Source organism: Orbicella faveolata, unplaced genomic scaffold, assembly GCF_042242905.1.
Source record: "Orbicella faveolata isolate gen_17 unplaced genomic scaffold, um_ofav_v1 contig_36, whole genome shotgun sequence".
NCBI lineage: Eukaryota > Metazoa > Cnidaria > Anthozoa > Scleractinia > Merulinidae > Orbicella > Orbicella faveolata.
Window position 1 is genome coordinate 13,534,848 of NW_028301565.1, and position 10,153 is coordinate 13,545,000.

General features: G+C 38.7%; 1 long non-coding RNA gene across 1 annotated transcript; it reads left to right on the forward strand.

The window, feature by feature from the left end:
• The first annotated feature begins 3,531 nt into the window (after positions 1 to 3,531).
• On the forward strand, positions 3,532 to 9,489 carry LOC149102338 (uncharacterized). The gene is made up of 3 exons (XR_016202458.1): positions 3,532 to 4,285; positions 4,407 to 4,455; positions 7,615 to 9,489. It is a non-coding gene; the product is annotated as an uncharacterized LOC149102338 (long non-coding RNA).
• The last annotated feature ends 664 nt before the right edge of the window (positions 9,490 to 10,153 follow it).

Sequence of the window (10,153 nt, forward strand, 5' to 3'; positions counted from 1 at the left end):
TTTTCCGACTGACATCACACACCAAGACACTGGGTTCGTGCAGTTAAAAGCAACTGTTTTCAAGACAGCACAGCGAGCTTATTTATCACGTTTTTTCTTCGCAACGCACATCTTAAAGGACCAATCAAGTGCAATCACCCGGTAGCGACTTACACGGCGTGAGATAAATATTTCGATGTTTTTCTTGCCCAAACGTCACTAAAGAAACTCTCTAAATGTATGCAAAGGCAATTTGACCAATCAGAGAATAGCGATTTTCTTCCTTGATGTAACAGCTTGGAAACACCAATGGTTGTCAAGGTGACCGATGCCAAGGAGACCAGAAACATTTACATTTATTTTCTCCTGGTCGCTTTGGAGACGGAACATCAAATCGTTTTTCTTCCTATTTTCCCTGTATGTTCGTTTCAAAAAATGAGCAAACTGCATAAAATTAGGTGAAACTGATCATCAATTGAAAACTCGTCGGGAACAGAAAGAAAATATTCTCAGATTCATAACGAAAACAAATTTGACATCTCCTAGCAACAGAAAGCGAGCAACTTCCAAGTAAACAACACACACGATTTCCACCATGGCAACTTAAAACGTCGAGCAATAAATATTACGTGTTTGTGTTTAATTAACGCGAAGGTAGCAACCCTTCAAATGCATGAACAACGATCTGACCAATCGATGAAAAGCGGTCTCTTACTTTTCAACTACAATTTGGAAACAATCGTCGTCAAGGTGATAACTGTCATGGAAACCACATGTATCATTATTTGCAATCTCAAAACACCCTACCGTTTGTTAAGGTAACAACTGAAATTGGTACTTTCTCAAATATAATACTACAAATTCTGGGAAAAAAATATCGTGATACTTTTACATTAGCTGTATATTTTTGTTGTTGCTGTTTTAAGTTACATAAGAAAAAAAGATTTAAGTCCCCGCTTGGATGTTAACTAATGTTGAATCATCGAAGGCAAAGGACATACAGGTGAACTTGGCTAAGTTACGGCATTTCAGTTTGTATGTTTAATTTTGCATTAAGTTTTTTTGATAAAAAAAGACATGAGACATGACAAGAAATATAAGTGATAGAAACCGGCGTTTCGATGCATCCTGCGCCAAATTTCCAAATCGTTCCTTATAAAAGACATGTAGTTAATAACAGTAGAATCTATTCTGTTGACACTTGAGAAGTACCGCAAAGGTGCGTTCCAAACGAAAATCCACGGTCAACTGCATGTAGTAAATTATTTCGTCAAAGAACGATCAACCATTTAAATCATAAAGCTCGGAATTCTTTCATGTTCAATTCTAAAAATGGCTTTTAAAGATCATGACCGAAAAAAGGTTCCAATGGCGAGGTAAACGGTGAGCGCTAGATCTAGAAACTCGCTACGAAATTTTACGTGTTGATCTGTGTTTTTGAGTTAAGAGAAAGTTGAAGAATCCAAGTGAAAACCCTTAGAAACAGGCGAGAAACAACAACAAACTTGAGTCGCATATGCCAGTCGCCTGTACAAAGTTCGTACTCTTTTGGCCTTTTGAAATTCCATGACTTTCCATGACTTTTACCATGATCTTTCCGAGTTTTCCATGACCTATGTTAAGCAGCTGTTCTCAAAGTATTGCCAAATTAAACAATCTATTATTTAAGGTATTTTCCCACATTATGACGCATAAAATGCGTGCTAGTGTTTAATTTTACTGGAATTAACTGGTTCTGTTGTTGTTTCAACTTTTGATTTTTTTTTTGCCTGTTCGTACTCAGAAAGTTTATAGGCCGAGACACACTAGACGACAAGCCGCAGTGACAGGTCTCTGCGATAAGTCGCTCCGTGTGCGGTACTGCTTCTAAAACAGGTCGACGCTTGTCGCAGTGATTTCGGATGAGGGGGAATGCGAACTAGTTTTCTAATTAAACACGGCGGACCTACAGCGAAGGTCGAAGAAAAAGAAGCTTTTAGTTCTGTTTACGATGCTGTTAGATAATGAAAAATATAAACAGGTTGAAAGAAGATACTGGACACTACAGTGTGTATCAAGAAGAGAAGAAAGGGGGGCTTATTACCCTATTTTTAAAGAACCTGCTATCGAGGATTTATCCCATTGGATCACCCCTTAAGTTGCGGATGCATTCCATGCTGAATGCGAAGAATCCTCGGATCGGTCAGATTTTTGCCTATCGACATGTCTAGTCGCCATTTTGAACAGGCTACCGAGGGATTATGGGAAAATAAATGACGCTCTCTCATTGGTTAATCTATATTTTGTCGCAGCGACGCGTCGCAGAAGTGTACACACGCTGCAACAACGCTGCTTTCAGATATTTTGTCGCTACGATTAGCCGCACAAATCCAAACCAGTTTCGGAATTCGTGCGACAGATCGCAGCGACAAAATTTTGTCGCTGCACCTAAGATTTTCACATAACCTCACCATGTCACACAGCCACTAGTGTGGCTCCGCCTATTGCTTTTTCATGACTTTCCATGACCCACACTTCAATTTCAGGACTCTCCAGGCCTGGAAAATGAAATCATAAAATTCCATGACTTTCCAGGTTTTCCATAACCCGTACGAACCCTACACCATGCAACACAGCTGTTTATGAAAAGACGACAATCCATCCCGAAACCAGACGAGAGGCCCGCGGGATCCTCATGGACACTTTCCAAGTTGGAGAGGCGTGCAAAAATTGAGAAGAAGCGGCGAAGTGGTACACTTCGTTCTTAGAACTTTGAGCCTCACTAAGAAGAATCGTTTTTTCTTTGTGCACCCATTCGCAGAGACGTTCTCCCTCTTCCGCAGTCGAGTGCAAGGTTTCCTAACCATTAGGGCTGTTATAATGTTGATACCGAAGCGATCATATCGCTGTAGGAAAACTTAACCAAAAAGTAGCTTGGGACAGCCACTCAGTGGGTAGCCTTCTCACGGCAAGGTAGCTTCCAAACCATCGTAACCTACGTCGTGCTAAGCAAGGCAATTGACACAAAAAAGCCTAATAGTTGTAGTCAAATGATGACATTATGCAAGTGTGCTATTATCTCTTACCCTCTATTTAGTTGGGTATTTTTTAGAGGACCCTCCTGAAAACCATCACTAGGTGATTGGAGGCGTCCTCTTAAAATATTAATTTATTATATTATTCATTATAATTATCATAAATTTGGATGCATCTTTTTCTTCATTTTCATCGGCCAAGAGCCCACCACGTGACCTGCAAATAACTGCCTACAAATAATGGTCTGCTCAGGCGTAGTACTGTCTAACTGTATTTTGGTGCAAATAATATTCTGCTCATGCATAATAAATTGTAACCACGCTCTCGGGTGAAAAATGGCAGATCACTTCCCTGAGCCATCCAGGAGTGATTTCAATATGAAAGCAAACCTAGTGATGGATGATTAAACAATTATTGAGCTCGGTTATCTTAAAGTATTGTGATTTGTCAGTGTCTCGCAGATCAATTACTTGCTTCAGCCCTCGGCTTCAGCACATAATTGATCTGCTTGCCACAGACAAGTCACGATATTTTGCTCAACCTTGTCCAATAATTGTTAATTATGAACAACTCATAAATGCCTATAAGTAGTGCTGTAGAATCCCGCCTTGAAATCAGATTGGAGGTAATATCGGCTAGAAGCACAAACCATATAATAATTTCTCTTAACCTTCCAAATGAAATCAAGACTCCAAAGGGCCATTTGCTACCTGCTTGTAAAGCGACTGTGTTTTAGCTCTTGTTAACAAGCAACCCTTCCAGCAGCGTCACACTTAAGCTTTCTCTTTGTAGCCATGTCCTCAACGTCAGTGAGTTATTTAGCAAATAAAGAATCCTAAGCCGTGTAATATACTGTGATAAAACACAACTTGCATTTGAGAACACGAGGGAAATGTAGAAAACACGAGCCGCAGGCGAGTGTTCTCAAATGTCTGGAGTGTTTTATCACAGTGTAATACACGGCTGAAAGAGTGTTTTGATATAAGGGTCAGGTCATAAATAAATAGGGGTCGAATTTTTGGTCAGGTTATAAAAAGGGTAGGGAAAATCACAGATTTTGGTCATAAATAGAGCAAGGGTTTTGAGAAACAGGCCGCACACCCCCACCCAACTCTTCTGGGAGTAACCCCACCACACACACACACACGCAATATATGGATTACGCGCGAACATCGTCACGACACCAACTCGCGCGGGTAACGCGCGAGATGAGTGAACGCTCCCAGCATTCTTTGCAACAGCGGTTCGTCCATGTTGTTGAACCGCGAAAGTTGAACGAGGCTGAAAAAAGGTAGACTAGAAGGTTAATTTGTTCTTATTCACTGTGTATTTAGTACCTTTCCTTGTAGTGCTTTCATGCTTTGCTCGCATGGGTGACTTTTTCCTTATCAGTGTACCTGTTGTATATTCAGGGAAGAACTGCGCTTGGAGCTGGAGAGCTTTGTTGGCGAGCGATTGCAGGTAAGGTTTTTGGACAAACAAAATATATTTGAGTCATTTACATTGTTAACTGTAGTGATATGTATTTCTTTCCCTTTTGATCGGGTTCTAGCTTGCTTCTAAGTTAGCATCGTTCTGCATGAAACATCATCATGTATGTTCCCCCCCCCCCCCCCCTCGCCATTTGTGTATTTTCGTGAGTGTTGCCCCCCACCGGCGGTATCTTCAGTATTCTCGCGAGTGTTGTTCCTCCCCCCCCCCCCCCCCCCCACACACAAACACACAACAGACAAGATCAAATAAATAGAATGACTATATTTGCCTAAGAAGATGAATAATTTTATCTCAGATGAATTATTTGTCTTTGTTTAAGGTGGCTGAACACAGTTTTTGATACCTATGTTTCATTCACCTTTTTCTCGCAAACATTTCTGGATCAATGTTGGAGATAATGATCACAGTGTGAAAGGTCAAAACATCAGGCAATTAGCTTATAATAAATGCCTAGCCTTCAAGATTTTCTCAATTTTTGTGTTTTATAATTTCATTTTTTGTTTTGCCCAAGCTAGGTTTGCAATAAAAACTTAGATTAAGGGATACTTTTAACCAGGAAAATTGTTTTGACAGGTACATGTAGACCATGTACCACAAAATTGATCTACTAAATTGAACTAAATTTTGACGTGACACAACATTGTTGAAGCATATAGTTTGGAAAATTTGATGAAAATTCAGGTTTAAATTACATACAAATCTGACAGTGCTGAATAACTGCCAAGATGATATTTTAGTAAGTTTATGGGTTAGCTTTTCCAGCCACACTTATTATTTTGGCTTGCTAGCATTTATAAAAAGTATAATTTTAGGGTTGCGTTTTGCTTTTTGTGGGGTAAAATATGCACATGTAAGGCTGTCTCAACGAGAAAATAATATTCAAACAACCTAAAAGTTGCAGTTTTGAAACAAGTTACTGAAAGTCTCCTTCCTGACAAAGTTTGAGAAAATCGTTTTTAAAAGTTGAGTAGAGCCCTTGGACTGTTAGGGGTCAAAGTTCTGCATGGTTTCAGCTGTTATCTATTGCTTTGTAGAGTTTGACACCTCTGTAATTTGCCATGTATTGATTTATGAAGTGTGGTTTGTCTTGCTCCATTTCTATTGCAGAAATTTATGTTCTATCTCTTTTTAATTATTCTCTCTGGAGAGACAAGTCGGTGATCATGTTGATAACTTGCATTCTATATTGTGATACCGGGCCCAGTTGTTAGATTAAAACAGTTTACTGTGTTAAGTTATGTAGCTTGTTATCACAGATCATATTTAGCTTTGTCCGGTGTCGCCAGAGACTGCTTTAGTGTTACTTCAAGAATCTTAGAGATCCGTTTTGTGTTGTCAAAGTTATGTTTCTAGCATGATCCTGAATCTGTTCAAGCTCTTCGTCTCCTGAGCTGAATGTTTCGGTTTATACCTCCTTTGTTCATTCTGGCACCACATGATTTAAATTTAGCTAAAGTTAGATCTTCACGTTTGTTGACTGTTTTGCATCATGTTTACATTTGTAAATTGGTTACTTGAGACATTTTTTCACACCAATAAATTTGCATTCTTTCATGCCAATCATTTCAAGAGGGTGGTAGAGCATGAACAATGGCATGACTACAGGTGGTAGATGATTTTGCCAGCCTGGTTTGACCATCTACAGAAAAGGTTTTCTTCTGAAGAAGTTCAGTTGAAAGAACTTTGCGTGCCTCTGAAAACCAATTGCCCTCCTGCAGTAAATGTTAATGTCACCCTTGATAACAACAAAATGCATTCATTCATTTGGTAATTTTTTTTATTAACACTTAAAAATTTTCACTTGTGGTAGGGTAAATTGCAACACATTTCACAAATCAGTTGATGCCAGAACTTGACAAAGAAATAAATGTAACCAAAGAGATGATGGACTAAAGTGTTGGCACGGCCTCACCTTGAATAATTAACGATCTGTCATACATGTGTATTGTATTTATTAATTGTCACTGTATATTTATTTTCCATCAGTGATCACCTGTGATACATGTAGCTGACTACAGTGGGTAGCCCAACTGTGAAATCTTGCATTGACTTGCATGTAAATTTGATCTTGACCAAAGTGAGCGCAAGTCATTGCAGGTCAACACAAGTGCACCAAAGGCCTGGCCAAATGAAGTCAATAGTAGACCCAAGTTTTGAGCTTGCCTCTACTTGCGGGTCAGTTTGGCCAGGACTTTACTTTTGGAATGTCACTTCTTTCAGCATTTGTTAACAGCCATGAAATTTAATTGCTACTTTCATAGGGGATTATCATTACCTTAAGTTAATCATTTTATATAGGTTATAGTGACTACATGTATAATGTACATGTTTAATAAGTCTCACACAGAACGAAAATTATTCTCAATTCCATGGTTATCGCCATTTCGTCATGTTAGTCTAGTACAGTGGACCCCCACCTTACGGTCACCTTGTTATCATGCCACATTTTTTTGCCCTGGTGAAACGTCCATACATTTTTCTCATAGAAAAACCCTGTAAATGCAGCCAGCCCTTTAATATGGGCAACTGCCACATTTCGAAATCCCAAACTGTATAATCCTTTACATTCTTACCCTGTTTAAACAGCCACTCGGCCAGTTATATAGTAAATGGTTTAAACCTAGGATTATCAGTAGTTTGTATAGTGTGGCCGTCCAGGTGAGGGTTATGTTCATCTTTCCAATCTAAATATTGTATAAACTGATTGAAGTTTCAATTTTTTTTTAAAATTCTCTCTGCATTCTGCATGTTTTTAACAAACAGTGGTTAAGAAGTGCAATTGTGATATTGATATCTGTTACTGCTGTTAAGATGTCACTCAATTTAGGCCAGTCATGAAATTTGACCCTACCCCATTAATCCGGTCAACCTATTAATACGGCCAAATTTTCATGGCCCATTGGTGACCGTATTAATAGGGTTCCACTGTAGGTTGCTGGTATCCATTTATAATCCTTGGTGAAGTGAGTTACTGTTTGAGTAAAGTGCTGTGTTCAAGATCATACCTGGAGGACTTTGGGAAGGCTTCTTAATCTGGGGACCATTTCACCTGGTGTTATGCCACTACACCATAAACATTAAATTCTTGTACAGTATCTAAATTTTTCTATTTCTTCTTTTGAACAGCTGAAGACAAAATACCTGAGGACAAGACAGGAGGAGGATACTATCCACTAGCTTACTCTAGAATAATGATGTTTTTTTTTTTTTTTTTTTTTGCAATCCAGTACCAGGTAAACACTTATGTTCTTATGCAATGATCAAATCAAAACTTAACCTGGTTCCCTCAGGGGAATCCCCCAAGGGCATCCCTACAGGCTACCCAAGTCATCAAATTCTACCGCAGAAAAAGAATTAAAATGCACCACTCTTTTCCTTTTTTAATTAATGCACTATTATTATAGGATCCAAAATAGTCAGGGAAATTTTGGTTTTCAAAATCAGGGAAAGTTCAGGGAATAAATGGAGAAAATGGGGAGGTTCCCTTTTGTACTGTACCTTTGAAAAAAAATAACTAGACCAAACTACTGAACTAACTCCATTCAAATTAAAACCTATAATGCAACACTCTTTCAATAAGTGACCACCAAACTATAAAAAGTTTGAACCGACACTACTCAACTTACACCAACAACTACATTGTACTCGCCCCTACAGTAGTCACTACGGTATTTCTTGGTCTCAACAGAACTCACTTGATGTTCTTCAACCGCCGACCGGTTAGCTCAGTTGGTAGAGCGCCGGACTTCTGTGCGGGAGGTCTAGGGTTCGAGCCCAGACCGGACCAACACTCAGGGTCTTAAAATAACTGAGGAGAATGTGCTGCCTTTGTGATGACATCTGCAAATGGTTAGACGTTCTAGTCTTCTCGGATAAGGATGATAAACCGTAGGCCCCGTCTCCTGCATCTTCACGGTTATGGTCAGCAGGGGACGTTAAAGAACCCACACACTTATCGCAAAGAGTAGGGCATGGAGTTCCCGGTGTTGTGACCTGGTCTTGTTCCGAAATTACATTGGGGGCATCTGTAAAAATAAATCCTCATTCGTTGTAAACTGCTCAATTGCAGTCTGTCTAAGACCCCTGCAGAGTGTTGTAAAGCGCATTGAGCATATGGAAATGCGCTATATAAATACCGTCATTATTATTATTATAACCAGCCTTAACACAAACTTCACCAAAAGTAAACCAGTTGAATCAGACCAGAACTGATCAGTCACTGATTAATTACTGTATGCACCTTTTCATAATGGCGACAGGTTCTCAAAGCATCAGTGCTTTTACACTAGACAAACTAAGTAATGATACTTGTGCACTTTTTTTGTGGTTGGCAACTTGACAGTTGTTCCTTTGTGCACCTCAGAATGAGACGTACTGTTATGACTTCCTCAATCCCCCCACCCCCCCTCCCTGTCACTCCCCAACCTTGTCATGATTCACTGTTATTTCCCAGGGTTCCCCAGGTTAAGGGTTAGTTTTGAGTTGATCATTGCATTCCTTGATGTAAACCAAGTTCTGCTTTTAATTTTGAAATACCACAGACATGTAAATAATTTAAAATGCTTTCATTGGGTCAGTAAGTAAAGTACGTGTAGTTTTAAAGTGGATAACATTTCATTTGGTTATATTTCATGTTTTTACTTCCTTCTTGAAACCCCTGTTGGACTTCCTGATTTTTGCCCATACATGTATGTAAGAAGGGGAAGTGGGTTTACACCTGTAATAGTAATATCAAATATCAAAACTGCAATTTGTATGTTGAAAAGGAGATTTGGAAAGACTTCCTTATTAGAATGGAGACTCGATATAATTGAGCAATTCAAAGTTCTGGGATTGTACAAAACAGTCAGATGATCTGTATAAATTTATTATTGACACCACCAGGAAATTCTATCCTTTTTGACCTCAACTGGAAGGGCTTAGAAATTTATGGCTGAAAGAGTGCTGAGCTGCTGTTTCACTGCTACACTGTAATATGATCACCCACCATATGGATCAAAACAGGAAAAAGAAAGAGATTGGGGCTAATTATAAGGGATACTGGATAGAAGGAGTTGAAAGGAAATTCTGACTGAAATTCGTCATTTAACACCTCCCTCCCCCTTCCTTCTCTCCTTCCAAAAAGGTTTTTTATTTGCATTGACAAAAAATATTCGTTTATTTACGTTTTTTGGAGTGACCATCTCCTTTAACGATTTCAAAACAACAAGCAACAAGAGACTTCATTTTGTAGTCCAATGACTTTTTATTGACATGCTGAACAAAAACTCTGCTGTTGTGGCCACAGTGTCATGATAAATTAATTGCTAAGAAAGTGAATATAATTTGGCAAATTGATAATTGAGTAACTGCTAAATTGAAGACTCCTTGTCAAAACATGTTGATTGATTTTAGCAGTGGTTGTTACAGTTGACAACTAGAATAAAATTATTGAGTAACTAATATTATTACTCTCTGAAAAGCTGTTTTACAAATTCTATGGCTTGTCTGTAAATTTTTTTGAAGAATTCTTTGTTAATGTTTATTCACATAATTATTCACATTCTTCTCTGAGGTGTTATCCACTTTCAACAAATTTGTTTAGAATCCATGATATTGTTTGCGATGTCTGTTAGTTTTCAGTTGACCTCTGTTTGGCTATGCATGTCTGTGGTATTTATAGTTA